This window comes from Gossypium arboreum, chromosome 8 (genome assembly GCF_025698485.1).
Source record: "Gossypium arboreum isolate Shixiya-1 chromosome 8, ASM2569848v2, whole genome shotgun sequence".
NCBI lineage: Eukaryota > Viridiplantae > Streptophyta > Magnoliopsida > Malvales > Malvaceae > Gossypium > Gossypium arboreum.
In genome coordinates, this window is record NC_069077.1 from 37522825 (window position 1) to 37535857 (window position 13033).

A 13033-nucleotide genomic window follows, 5' to 3' on the forward strand; every position below is an offset into this window, starting at 1 on the left:
TGCGTAGAACCAAGAAAACTATCAATCTTTTTATTGAGAAGTTCTACCTGATTAGAGAGCATGGTGACTGAATCGATGTTATAAACGCCGGCTGTTTTTGTTGGCTTAGTCCTCATGACTTGCCACTGATAGTTTTTCAGTGACATCTCCTCTATGAATTTGTAGGCATCTTCCGGTGTTTTATTGTTGATGGTTCTGCTAGCAGCTGCGTCAATCATTTGTCTTGTCGAGGGATTCACACCATTGTAGAACGTTTGAACTTGTAGCCATAGAGGTAACCCATGGTGAGGGCACCTTCTCAATAGATCCTTGTATCTCTCCCATGCATCATAAAGTGTTTCTAAGTCCATCTGCACAAAAGAAGAGATATCATTGCATAATTTAGCCGTTTTAGCCGGCGGAAAATATTTTAGTAAAAATTTCTCGGTTATTTGTTCCCAAGTAGTGATAGACCCTCGTGGTAATGAGTTTAACCACTGTTTAGCTTTGTTTCTCAGTGAGAAGGGAAATAGCCGAAGACGGATGGCATCATCAAAAATGCCATTGATTTTGAATGTATCGTAAAATTCCAGGAAATTTGCTATGTGAGTGTTGGGATCTTCATCCTGCAAACCATCAAACTGAACAAACTGTTGTATCATCTGAATGGTGTTAGGTTTTAATTCAAAATTATTCGCAGCAATAGCAGGTCTAACTATACTTGATTCAGTTCCTGTTAAAGAGGGTTTAGCATAGTCATACATAGTATGTGGAGCAGGATTTTGATTAGCTGCAATTGCAGGAGGCAGCTGATTGTCTTGGTTTTCAGCCATCTCATCGGTTGGAGGTTGAGTGTTGTCTTCTTGTTCATTTTCTATGTATTGTAAACTACGCCTTATTTCTCTTTGATTTCTATCAACTGTTTGATCGATTTCATCGTCAAAAAGTAAGGGTCGTGACAGGTTTCTTCTAGTCATAAACTATAAAAACCTGTCAAGAGAAAGAGAAAGTAAATTAATAAATAATAATAATTAAATTAAATTATATTGCAAGAAAAATAAATGGCTAAAGTAATAAAAATTTAGTGTTCCTAATATTTTAGTTCCCCAGCAACGGCTCCAAAAACTTGATCACAGTGATTCGTAACAAGTAATAAATATTTATAATGAAGATCAAACCTAGACTAACTATTATCACGACGAAAAGGCAAGTGCACCTATCGAATAATAGTATAGTAACGATAAGACCAGGATATCGTACCTAAGGGAACCAAAAGTACTAGTAATAACTATCTTTTTATTATCTAGCCTAAGAATAAAAGGGTTTGTTTATTAAACTAATTATTTAAGCTAATTAACTAATTTAATCAAAGCAAAGAGAAAGTTTGGAAAAAGACTTGAAGAAAAGCAATTGATAAAGACGACACCCAAGGAGGAATCCACCTAGATTTCACTTGTTATCTGACTCTGAACCGGACGATTTATTCACTTGACTTGATCCGTGAGACTCCCTAACCTATGTTATTATCCCTATTCAAGACTAATAACTTCTAACCCCTAGATTGAATAACCGAGACTTTTCTCTAATTAACACTCTAGGGTTGCATTAGCTCGGTCTATGGACTCTCATATTAGGTTTCACCCCAATCTGGCAAAATCTCGTAACCCTATTTCTAGGTGCCCGATCAACTCTGCTTAATTATGCCAAATCTACTCTTAGGCAGGGTCTATTCCTCCTCCGCATAAGCACATCAAATCATGAATTAATACCCGGTGTATTAACTCAAGCATTAAGAACAGATAATTAAGAACAAATCAAGTATTTATCATGCAGTTCAGATAATAATAACCAGATCCATCATAGGTTTTATCCCCCTTAGGTATCTAAGGGGTTTTAGTTCATAATAAAATAAGAGTGCATCTCAAAAGTATGAAAATAACAAAACATAAAGAAAACTCTAAAACCTCTGAAGGAATTCTGAGAGAGATCTTCAGTCTTGGAGTAGCTTCGGCTTTTGAGATGGATCGTCTGGCTTCCTTCAAGTAATTCCCAACGTGTGGTTCTGTGTTCCAGAAAAGTTCTGGAGAGAGCCCCCCTTTCTAGGTCATACTTAGGGTGTTTATATAGGCTTTTGATTGTCTTTCTTGCCCCATAAGTATGCTTTTTCCATGTAAAATACAACTCCGTGAAAAAGGGACACGCCCATGTGCCACGATCGTGTGACGTGGTTGCCAGGCCGTGTTCGATCCATTAAATTGCCACGGCCATGTGGACTCAATGGCCAGGCCGTGTGAGTCGTGTAAACCTTGGTCGACACCATCGAAAGGCACGGGCATGTGAGCTGCCTGTGTGGCAAGGCTTAGGCCGTGTGGTCTTCTCGATTTGGTCCATTTTGCCTTTTTTTTAGCTCATTTTTGGCTCATTTTGACCCTTGGTGCTCTCCTGAGTACAAAATATGAAATAACCGGATTAAGAGCACCAAAATCCAGAAATCTAATAGTAAACATCCATAAATATGCTAAGTATTTGGGGTAAAAACATGTATAATTTGGCGTTTATCATTATCTCTCTTGAGACTAATAACGTCTAACCCTAGGTTGAACAATTGAAATCTCTTTCTAATTAACACCCTAGAATTGCATTAACTTGATCTATGGATTCCCTTATTAGGTTTCACCCTAATCTGTCAAAATCTTGTCACCTTATCTCTAGGCGCGCAATCAACTCCGCTTAATTATGACAAAAATACTCTTAGACATGGTCTATTCCTCCTCTGAATAAGAGCTTAACTTGAATCAATATCCTGGAGTATCAAAACAAGAATTAAGAACACATAATTAAGAACAAGTCAAATATTTATCATACAATTCAGATAATAATAACAGGATCTGTCTTAGGTTTCATTCCCCTTAGGTATTTAGGGGTTTAGTTCATACTTATGAAAGAAAACATCTCAAAACCATAAAGATAACAAAGCATAAGAAAACCCAAAACTCCTGAAGGAACTTGAAGGGAGATCTCTAGTCTTGATGATGAATCTGGCTCTTGAGATGGATCAATCGGCTTTCTTTGAGTAATCTCTTGCTTCCTCTTCTGCCTGCCCCTCTTAAATGCCTCCTCAAGAGTTTAAATAGGCTTTGGAATGCCTAAGAGACCTCAAAATTGACCTCTTGAATTGGACCTCACTGACGGCCGTGGCCAAGGTTGCTAAATGGGCATGGGCTTGTGATCCACCCGTGTAAGTCGTGCTTTGATCTTGCCAAATTGACATGGCTGTGTAACCTGCCGGTGTGAGGAAGTCCAGGCCGTGTTGTTTTCCCATGTAGGTCCATTTTCTCTATTTTTGGCCCATTTCTCGCTCTTTTTACTCTCCTATGCTCTCCTAAGTATAAAACATGAAATTAAAAGATTAGAAGCATCGAATTCACCAAATCTAAAGAAAAACCATCCATAAATGCGTTAGGCATGAGGTAAAAATATGTATAAATTACGATTTATCAAATATCCTTACACTTAAGCATTTGCTTGTCCTGAAGCAAAACCCTCAACTCACAATCAAAATAAATTCTTCTTAACTTATAATTCCTATTAATAATATCTCAAAATAATCCATAAGTAATCATACATTGAGAATTTGGCTGAAAGAACATCAAAGTTCCAAAACATTCCAAGTTGAGTATGTTATCATTAAAGCATAGGTGTCTCCCCTCATCTAAGTACTTACCTTCGACTCAAAATATCACAGGGTTTTACATCCTCACTAAAGATTCACTCAAATCACTCGAGGTGTTTAAGGACAATACATGAAGCACTCAATAGTTAATAATAAAAGTCATTACCATAGGCTTGCATGATATTAAATCTCCACCACTATATATTGAAATGAACATCAATCAAAAGGTCTTTAAAGGGTTGTAACGTGGCTTTGGTTAGGGGTGTGGTCACAAGCTGAAAGAAATGGTTAGAATCAAGATTGAATTGAAAAATTACCTAACTAGAAAAAGTAATTAAACATCAATTGAGTACAATTGAGCTTCTTCTCAAAAGATGAAATTTAGATACTGCGGCTCAACACTACCGAATTCCTACTAATATGTAAGTATGAATTTTTTTTTTTTAAGAACACATCAAATACATAGAAGAGCAAAACATAGCTAAGCAATTAGTTCAAAACAAATCTCAACAAAAATAGGGATAAAATTAGGGGATTTCAACAATAATAGTTTATGGGTTAATATTGAGGGTAAATCACTTAATTGCTTATTAGGCTCAAAGGGGTTTACTAGGGGTTAATTATGAAGGTAGGCTTTTGTGGAGTGAGTGGGTTAAACCTAAGTGACTTTATCATTTTGACATATCAAATCAAATGGTGTGGTAGACATGCATAGTTAAGCAAGTTCTAGAATAACAATTCAATACTGACGCACTCAAAGCAACAATAAAAGTGAGCATGAAAGAAATGATAGATGCTCTAAAGGCTCAAAATCTCCCAAAAATTATGGCTTTTTGATGTTTAAACATATGAATTTCAACTCAATATAATACCTAAACTAGGGAGAAACAACCTATAAAATTTTAAATTCAAAAGTCAACTTATCATGCTTGATTCTTTAATATCTTAAAGTTTAAACAATCAATGCATGAATGCCTAAGTTTTAATTCAAGACTGTAATATCCTGATTTTGGGCCTAGTCGGAATAGTGGTTTCGTGACCACAAAATATGAGATAGAAATAATTATTTTATGATTATTTTGAGGTCTATGATATGATTGCATGATTGTGTGAAAATTTCGTGAAGAAATTTTATGCATAAAGTGCTTAAATTGAAATTAGGGACTAAATCGAATAATTTGCAAAACTTGCATTCTAGAAGTTTCTAGTATGAAATTGTTTTGAAATATTAATTAGGAGGTCTTAAATAGAATTTTACCAATTTCTAAGTCTATGGAAAAAATTGGACATGGATGGAATTTTGGAAAGTTTAGTAGTAAGGGCATTTTGGTCATTTAGGGTGAAATGAATTAAAATACAAAATTAAAAGCCAATTTTGCTCATCTTCAACCCCATGGCCGAATATAGCAAGGAGAAACCATGGCTAGGGTTTTCAAGCTTCCAAGCTCGATTGTAAGTCGTTCTAGCCTCGTTTTAATGATTTTTACGTTTTGGAGTCCCTAGCTCGATTTAGCTTATGCTAGCAATAATTTAACCTAGGGTTTATATTTGGAAAGATACCCATAGGTGAAATTTGTGTATTTTGGTGTTTTATGATAGAATATGAGGTTTTAAATTATGTTAGACAACTTGTGCTACTCGGTTTTAAGCGAAAACTAGCAAAAGGGCTTAATCGGTAAAAATACCTAATAGTCATAAGTACATGTTAGAGTGAGAATTTGATGTTGCCATAGAAGGGAAAAATGATCAGCATGTCATAAAACATAAGAAAATAGGCTGAAGTTTAATTTACGAGCTTTGGGACAAAAGTGTAAATATGCAAAAGTTTAGGGGCAAAATTGGAATTTTTCCAAAATATGATTTGGGTCAATTTGAATAATGTGAGTCCTAATTAGACTATATTTTAAATGATAGAGCAAGGAAAACTGAAATTTGGGCTAAAATGGGGAAAATACCAAGTTGTGGACGAAATGGTAAAAGTAGCCATTTTCGCATACGAGGTAAGTTCATATGTAAATGTTGGTAACATAGTTATTGTTTTAAATGTTTTAATGTTATTTAAATGATATGATAATTATTATGAAATATCATACTTGTGACAATTGTTTGATAATATGTCAAACTATGTGATATACTTGGAAAATGTGAAATACTACCGAGTATCGGTATCGACATTCCATAGAAGATGGTTGAGACATATGATTGGGAAAAATGTCCCGTTGAACCTTAGGAATGGATTAGGATACAAGTGACATGTCACTGGGATATTTGGGCATCCGAACTCGTTGAGTTGAGTCCGAGTTCACTTATGGATGCAAATGTCCGAACTCGTTGAGTTGAGTCTGAGTTCGTGAGATGTAACTAGGCATCCGAGCTCATTGAGTTGAGTCCGAGTTCACTTATGGATACGAACGCCCAAGCTCGTTGAGTTGAGTCCGAGTTCACTTATGGGCGGGTTACATGGTAGCTTGGCTACATATGTGGCACTTATGTGCAAACTTTCTATGTATCCGAATTATATTCTGATGTGTTCAACGGGTAAAGTTCAACTCAAATGGAGGAATACTCAAGATGAAAGGGACGTATTGGTAAGTGTTGTGAAATGGATACTTTGAACAAGTATGTACTTAACCCTCGGATTGAAAACTCGATATAACAACAATATGGTAAGATGATAAATGAAAATGTGATATGAATATCTTGGTGATGATTATGCAAATGATGTTTTATGTTTGCTTATATGGTTATGTTACTTGCTATTTGCATGTGAACTTACTAAGCATTTATGCTTACTTCCTCCTTTTAATTCCTTGTAGTGTTGACAAGCCAGCTTGGAAAACGGGAACGATCGGAGGCATGCTCACACTATCCGTATACCATCTTGGCATAATGGCTTGTATATTTTGAGTTTGGCATGTATAGCATTATAATCATTTTGTATATATGGTCTTATGATATGGTTATTGAGTGGTATGGAAATGCTTGGTAATGATTAGCCATTGGAATGGCTAATCATGATCATATTTGGTGTTATGTATGTCAAATTACTAGCTAATCCATGAAAACTATGAAATAGGTAAAATTTACCATAAAATAGATTCAGACAGCAGTAGTGACGTGAATTTGAAAAATCACTAAAAATAGTAGAAATGAAATTAAATAATGAATAAGTTATGGAATCGAAGCTTGATGAGTCTATTTTCATATGGAAGAAGCAAAACAGGTATATGAGCTATATTTTATGAGATGTTTAAATTTTTGTGAAATAGGGCCAGAGTAATTTCTGGATCCCCTGTTATAACTTTGGAAATTCACCATAACTTTTACAAAGATAATTATAAGTCATGCTTTATATTTACAGATTCCTTATTGAGTCTAGTTTTATTAGAGACAAACGGCATAGTTATTGAAGCTCTGTGTAGGGAGATATCTGATTCGTAATACACAGAGGTCAGAGTAGTCGAACCCTAAAACAGGGGAGAATTTAACTAATAAACTGTACTAATTGGCCCAACCAAAAATTCTAGAAAACAATTAGTAGATAGATATATGAGTCTAGTTTCAGGAAAAATTTATGGAATTGGATTTGAGTTTTGTAACTCGAGATATGATTTTAAAGCGATGTGATGCAGTTAGCCACTTGTTTGGAAATTTTAAAATGAATTGTATGAGCTGTTTAATTAATGAATTAAGTCCGTTAACACCTCGTGTTCGACTCCGGAAATGGTCTCGGGTACGGGACGTTACAAAGACATATAAAAATCATAAATTAATCAAAATTCATTCTAATCATGGCATGAGAAGATCACATGAGAATAAGACAAAATTCAGGGATTTCTAATGATGATATGAAAGACCCCCCCACACTTAATATGTACATTGTCCTCAATGTACAAAGATAGATCTATTGAAAAAGATAGATATATAATTATAAGATATGGAAAAAAGTAAAACTTCCTGAATGATGAATGAACTCCTTGAATTGGGGTTATGGAGAATAATCTGCCAAAGCAATGATGAGGGTGAAGGAGGATAGTCCAGTGGTGGTAGAGGTTAGGTTCCACAAATGCTGCGCCAAAAGAATATTATATCTCAAGTTGGCTATGGTCGTGGTCGAGTAGGGCATGGCAGTCATGGAGAACCTTTCCCAATGGAGTTTCAAGTTCCTGAGTATTAGTGAGCTTTAGAACTCTTTATAACTGTGATAGAATCAGGAACTCTTTTAGGAAATATATAAGGAAGAATAATTACTCGTAATGAATTAGTCGAAATTAAAAATTGTAAGATAATATTTATAAAACTTAATAAAAATAAGCTTAAAGAAAAAAAAAGTAGTTTTAAATTACCCTAAAATAAGAAATAAAAGTTTTTAAACATCTTCATCGCTAGATGGTTCGCGAGGTGGGGGTGGCAATGAGATGTGGAAGTGTTGACAAATCTACTGTAGAGTAGCATCAATGTTATCGAAGCGCTGAAAACACTGTTGCTCGAATCGAGTAAGGCACTCAGATATGTCAACTTATGAAGCCGCCACATGAACTGGACGAGAGAGTGGTGGTGGCTGAGTCGGTGGATCCTCGTGACATGGAGGGACATCATCAGGAATGTCCTTTGTGTTCTCCTCCTCGGTGGACTGGGTGAGGCGGTACTGAGGAGGGTATGTGCCACGTCGTTTCTCGATCATCCTCATACTTAGCATGCTCGAGATGCCCTGTGGGGGCATCTGGTCGATGAGAGTGAGGGAGGATGATTGGGCTGCTGTGTTGAGGAGCCCGAAGTGCCAAGCCAATCGAGTCACATAAGGCCCGATAGAGATGACCTTTCTCCTGTGCCGCTCCATCTGGTGGCGAATGGCAAAGGCAATAAAGTAGGCAAGGTCGATGATGTGCCCGTTCACCATACTCCATAAAAATAGGCATTGTGAGTGGTGACAATGCTGGTGCTCTCTCATCTCCCTATCAAAGTGTGAGCCAAGATGGCGTGTAGATACCTCAAAGAAAGAGGGAGAGCTGATGCCTTAGAGCGGCTAGGATCATAGGCGGCCGAGGCAGGGACGATGTCCCTCCAACATTTCTAGGGGGGAAGTGGATGTGGCGGTAGAGGGTGTGAAGATCATTATCGTCAATAAACTCCTCCGTGTATAGCCCTAGTGCAATCTCGAACTTGGGTACGCTCAAATGTCGTACTATACCACCAAGGCGGAACTAGACTATTCCAGGATCATCAAAGTTGGTCATGACGGTCTGAAGATGGAACGTCGAGCAGAGTTCCAATGAAAACTCAAGATATGTCGACTCAACAATCTTGAAGATGAGCCCTCACGGGTCAGTTTTTAGGAGGGCTCAGACCTCGTCAACCAATTGAATCTACTCGAGTGCGACCCAGTCAATGCAACGGCCCAACCTAGGGGTCAGGCCCGTAGTATCTGATGTAATTCCTCCTAGGGTCCCAAGGGAACTCGGAGGAATGGGTGCCTAATCTCTGTGGTAGGACCCGAAGATGACGCTGCTCCTTTCCTCTTTTTTCTTGTGGTAGGAACAGCGGTCTTCTTACCGCGTGAGGACGACATTGTACCTGCATTGAAAAATTAAAGTTCAATTAATAAGCCCCAAGAATAGTATGGAAAATCAAGGCTTATATATTACTCGATAAAACTTAAAACAATTAAAGCAAATATATCAAGTTATGAAAATAGCACTTACTAAAATAATGTTTCAGGAATATCTAATGAATGGATGCATGTGTGTAAGCATAAATTTCAAGGAAACAAGAAAAATGGAATAGTGTAGCATAACGTGGTAACTAAAATGACATAATTCTTATAAAGAGCAAAAGTATTCTATTATTCTAACTATGAATATTCAAAAATAGTTTAATATAGCAAAGGAATCATGAAGTAAGCAATATATTTAGAGAAAATAGAGGGGAAAGAGTAAACAAACGCAAAAAGAAGGAACTTGGGGAGTCGGAATCTATGTTGTAGGTGGCGCAGGGGCGTGGGGGTAGGGCGTGTGGAGTTGCAGCGGCTAGGGTTAAGGATTTTTGGGGAGGGAGATGATGAATAGTGAGGGGTTTTTATAGATTTTGGGGCACACGATTGTTGGACACGCCCGTGTGCCCTAAATTTTGCCCGTGTGTTTCTCGAATTTTGAATTTGAGTGCATCTGACATTCGACCCATGCCCGTGTTACTCGGGTGTATGAGTGCACACGGTTGTGTCGCACGATCGTGTCTCACTTTATTCGTTTCTCCCACGCCCGTGTACATAGGTCCATGCTCGTGTTAACTTGATAGGTTCCCCCACGAATGATGGGCACGGGTGTGTCGCACGCCTGTGCTAGTTTGACAAGTTCACCCACAGTTTCAAGGCACGAGCATGTCAAACTCCCGTGTTGTTTTGGCAGGTTCGCCCACGGCCATGTCGCATGGCCGTGGCAACTTTATCGCTTCCCGTGTTGGAAAATTTTTTCCCTGCTTTCGTACTGCTTAAGGCACGCCCGTGTGCCTGGCCGTGTGGTATTTAGAGAGTCTGTGTACCATGATTCGGTTAGTACATTAGATGTTAAAAACTCAAATTTAAGGAAATTAATATTGTTAGTGCTTGGATTGCCTCCCGAGAAGCGCTTATTTATAGTCTAAGCTCAATTTACTTCTCTGGTGCGTGATCATGGTGAATCGAGGAGTTTACACTCCTCATCCCTGCTATCAATTTTATCAATATAAGGTTTAAGGCGAGTACCATTTACCTTGAACCCGCCAAATTTGGAGTGGTTTACCTCGACCGTACTGTATGGAAAAATACTAATTATCGTAAGAGGGGTTTCTTCATTTGGTTTAGAAGTGGCGATTCGAGGATCTGCTGCATCGAGTAGTACTTTGTCTCAAACTTTAAGTGGATTTTTGGAGGAATTAAGCTCCTCATGGTGTGGTTTTGGTTTATCTATTTTCTCGATTTATGTGTCTGCAATTCATCGAGCTCCTCGATTTGTAACCTTCGTTCTTCATGGATAGGTTCTTTGTTGTTGCTTGGCTTATGTATGTTCTTTGAACCTATTTTCTGAAAAGAAGGTTGCACTATATGGTTAGTTTTAGCCAAATTATTTGTACAGACACCTTCGATTTTTGATGTGTTATTCGAATTACGGGCTTGAAGGGTGAATGTTTCGTCTCCCACACGAAGTGTGAGTTCACCTGTGCCAACGCCAATAATTGTTCTGGCGGTTGCTAAAAAGGGCCTTCCTAAAATTAAGGTGACGTTGCTATCGTCCTTTATGTCTAGAACAACGAAATCAACTGGGAATATAAATTTTTCGATTTTAACGAGTACATCTTCAATAATACCCCTAGGAAATCTGATAGTTTTATCTGCTAATTGAATGCTCATACTAGTTTGTTTGGGTTTCCCTAGACCTAGTTGCTTAAATAATTTGTAAGGCATAACATTGATACTAGCCCCTAAATCAGCCAACGCATTATTAAAATCTAAACTACCAATTAAACAAGGAATTGTAAAACTCCCTGGATCTTTTAGTTTGTTAGGTAGCTTATTCTGTAGAATGGCTAAGCAAACCACGTTCAGCTTCACATGCGATGCTTCATCTAACTTCCGTTTATTTGATAAAAGCTCATTTAAAAACTTGATTGCGTTTGGCATCTGTGAAAGGGCTTCATTAAACGGTAAGTTAATATGTAGTTTCTTTAGAAGTTTAAGAAATTTACCAAATTGTTCGTCGAGTGGTCTTTCCTTATCACATTAGGGTTGGCACAGAGGTTTATATTCTGTAATCACTGGTTTTGGCTCATTGTGGCCTACCTCATTCTTACCTATGCTTACCACCGTTTCTGGCCTTGGTTCTGCAATTAGCCCTTCCGCATCTTGAATGGAAATCGAATTGAGTTGCTCCCTTGGGTTAGATTTAGTGTTGCTTGGCAGGCTACCTTGTGGTCGTTCGGAAATCAACTTGGCGAGCTGTCCAATCTAAGTATCGAGCCCCTAGATTGATGCTTGTTGATTTTTGAGTGCAGTCTCGGTATTCTGAAAATGAGTTTCTGACACTGAGATGAATTTTGTTAACATCTCCTCAAGGTTCGGGTTTTTCTCTTGTTGGTAGGGTGGTTGTTGGAAGCCTGGAGGTCGTGGTCTCTGATTCCCTTGGCCTCCCCATGAAAAATTAGGGTGGTTCCTCCAACCTACATTGTAAGTATTGCTATAGGGATTGTTTTGAGATCGAGGATTGTTACCCAGGTAATTTAACTGTTCGTTCTCCATGTTGTGGCCATAAGGTGGGTGTTCTGAACTGCTTGATCAGCCTCCACTTGCTTCGCATTGCATGACTGGGCGAACCTGTGAAGAACTAAGGAAACCATCAATTTTCTTATTCAAGAGTTCTACCTGATTAGAGAGCATGGTGACCGTATCGACGTTATAAATGCCGGCTGTTTTTTTTGGCTTTGTCCTCATGACTTGCCACTGATAGTTATTCAGTGACATCTCCTCTATAAATTCATAGGCATCTTCAGGTGTCTTATTATTGATAGTTCCGCCAATAGCTGCGTCAACCATTTGTCGAATTGAAGGATTCAGGCCATTATGAAAGGTTTGAACTTGAAGCCAAAGCGGTAACCCATGGTGAGGGCATCTTCTCAAAAGGTCCTTGTATCTCTCCCATGCATCGTAGAGTGTTTCTAAATCCATCTGCACAAAGGAAGAAATATCATTACGTAATTTAACCGTTTTAGCCGGCAGAAAATATTTTCATAAAAACTTTTCGATCATTTGTTCTCAAATAGTGATTGACCCCTTTGGCAATGAGTTCAACCACTGTTTAGCATTGTTTCTCAATGAAAAAGGGAATAACCGAAGACGAATGGCGTCATAAAAAATGCCTTTAATTTTAAATGTATCACATAGTTCCAAAAAGTTTGCCAAGTGAGCGTTGGGATCCTCGTCCTGCAAACCATCAAACTGAACAAACTGTTGTATCATTTGACTTGTATTAGGTTTCAGTTCAAAAGTATTTGCGACTACAGCCGGTCTAACTATGCTCGATTCAGTTCTTGTTAAAGAAGGTTTAGCATAATCATACATAGTGCGCGGAGCAGGATTCTAATTAACAGCAATCGCAGGAGGTAGCGGATTTTCTTGGTTTTCAGCCATCTCCTCGGTTGTGGTTGAAGAATCCTCCTCTTGCTCGTCCTCTGTGTATCTTAGGCTTCACCTTATTTCTCTCTAGTTTCTACGAACTGTGTGGTCGATCTCATCGTAAAAAAGTAGTTGTCCTGACGGGTTTCTTCTGGTCATTAACTAGAAAAACCTGTCAGAAGGAAATAAGAGAAAAATTAGAAAATAAAATAAAAATTTAAATTGTAATAAAAGTAAAG

The 13033-nt window shown here is 37.9% G+C and overlaps 2 non-coding genes across 2 annotated transcripts; both read left to right on the forward strand.

The window, feature by feature from the left end:
- Positions 1-276: 276 nt before the first annotated feature.
- LOC128280281 (small nucleolar RNA R71) lies at positions 277-383 on the forward strand. Its single transcript, XR_008270461.1, has one exon. It is a non-coding gene; the product is annotated as a small nucleolar RNA R71 (small nucleolar RNA).
- An 11890-nt stretch (positions 384-12273) lies between these two features.
- Positions 12274-12380, forward strand: LOC128280166 (small nucleolar RNA R71). The gene has a single exon (XR_008270346.1). It is a non-coding gene; the product is annotated as a small nucleolar RNA R71 (small nucleolar RNA).
- Positions 12381-13033: the final 653 nt, after the last annotated feature.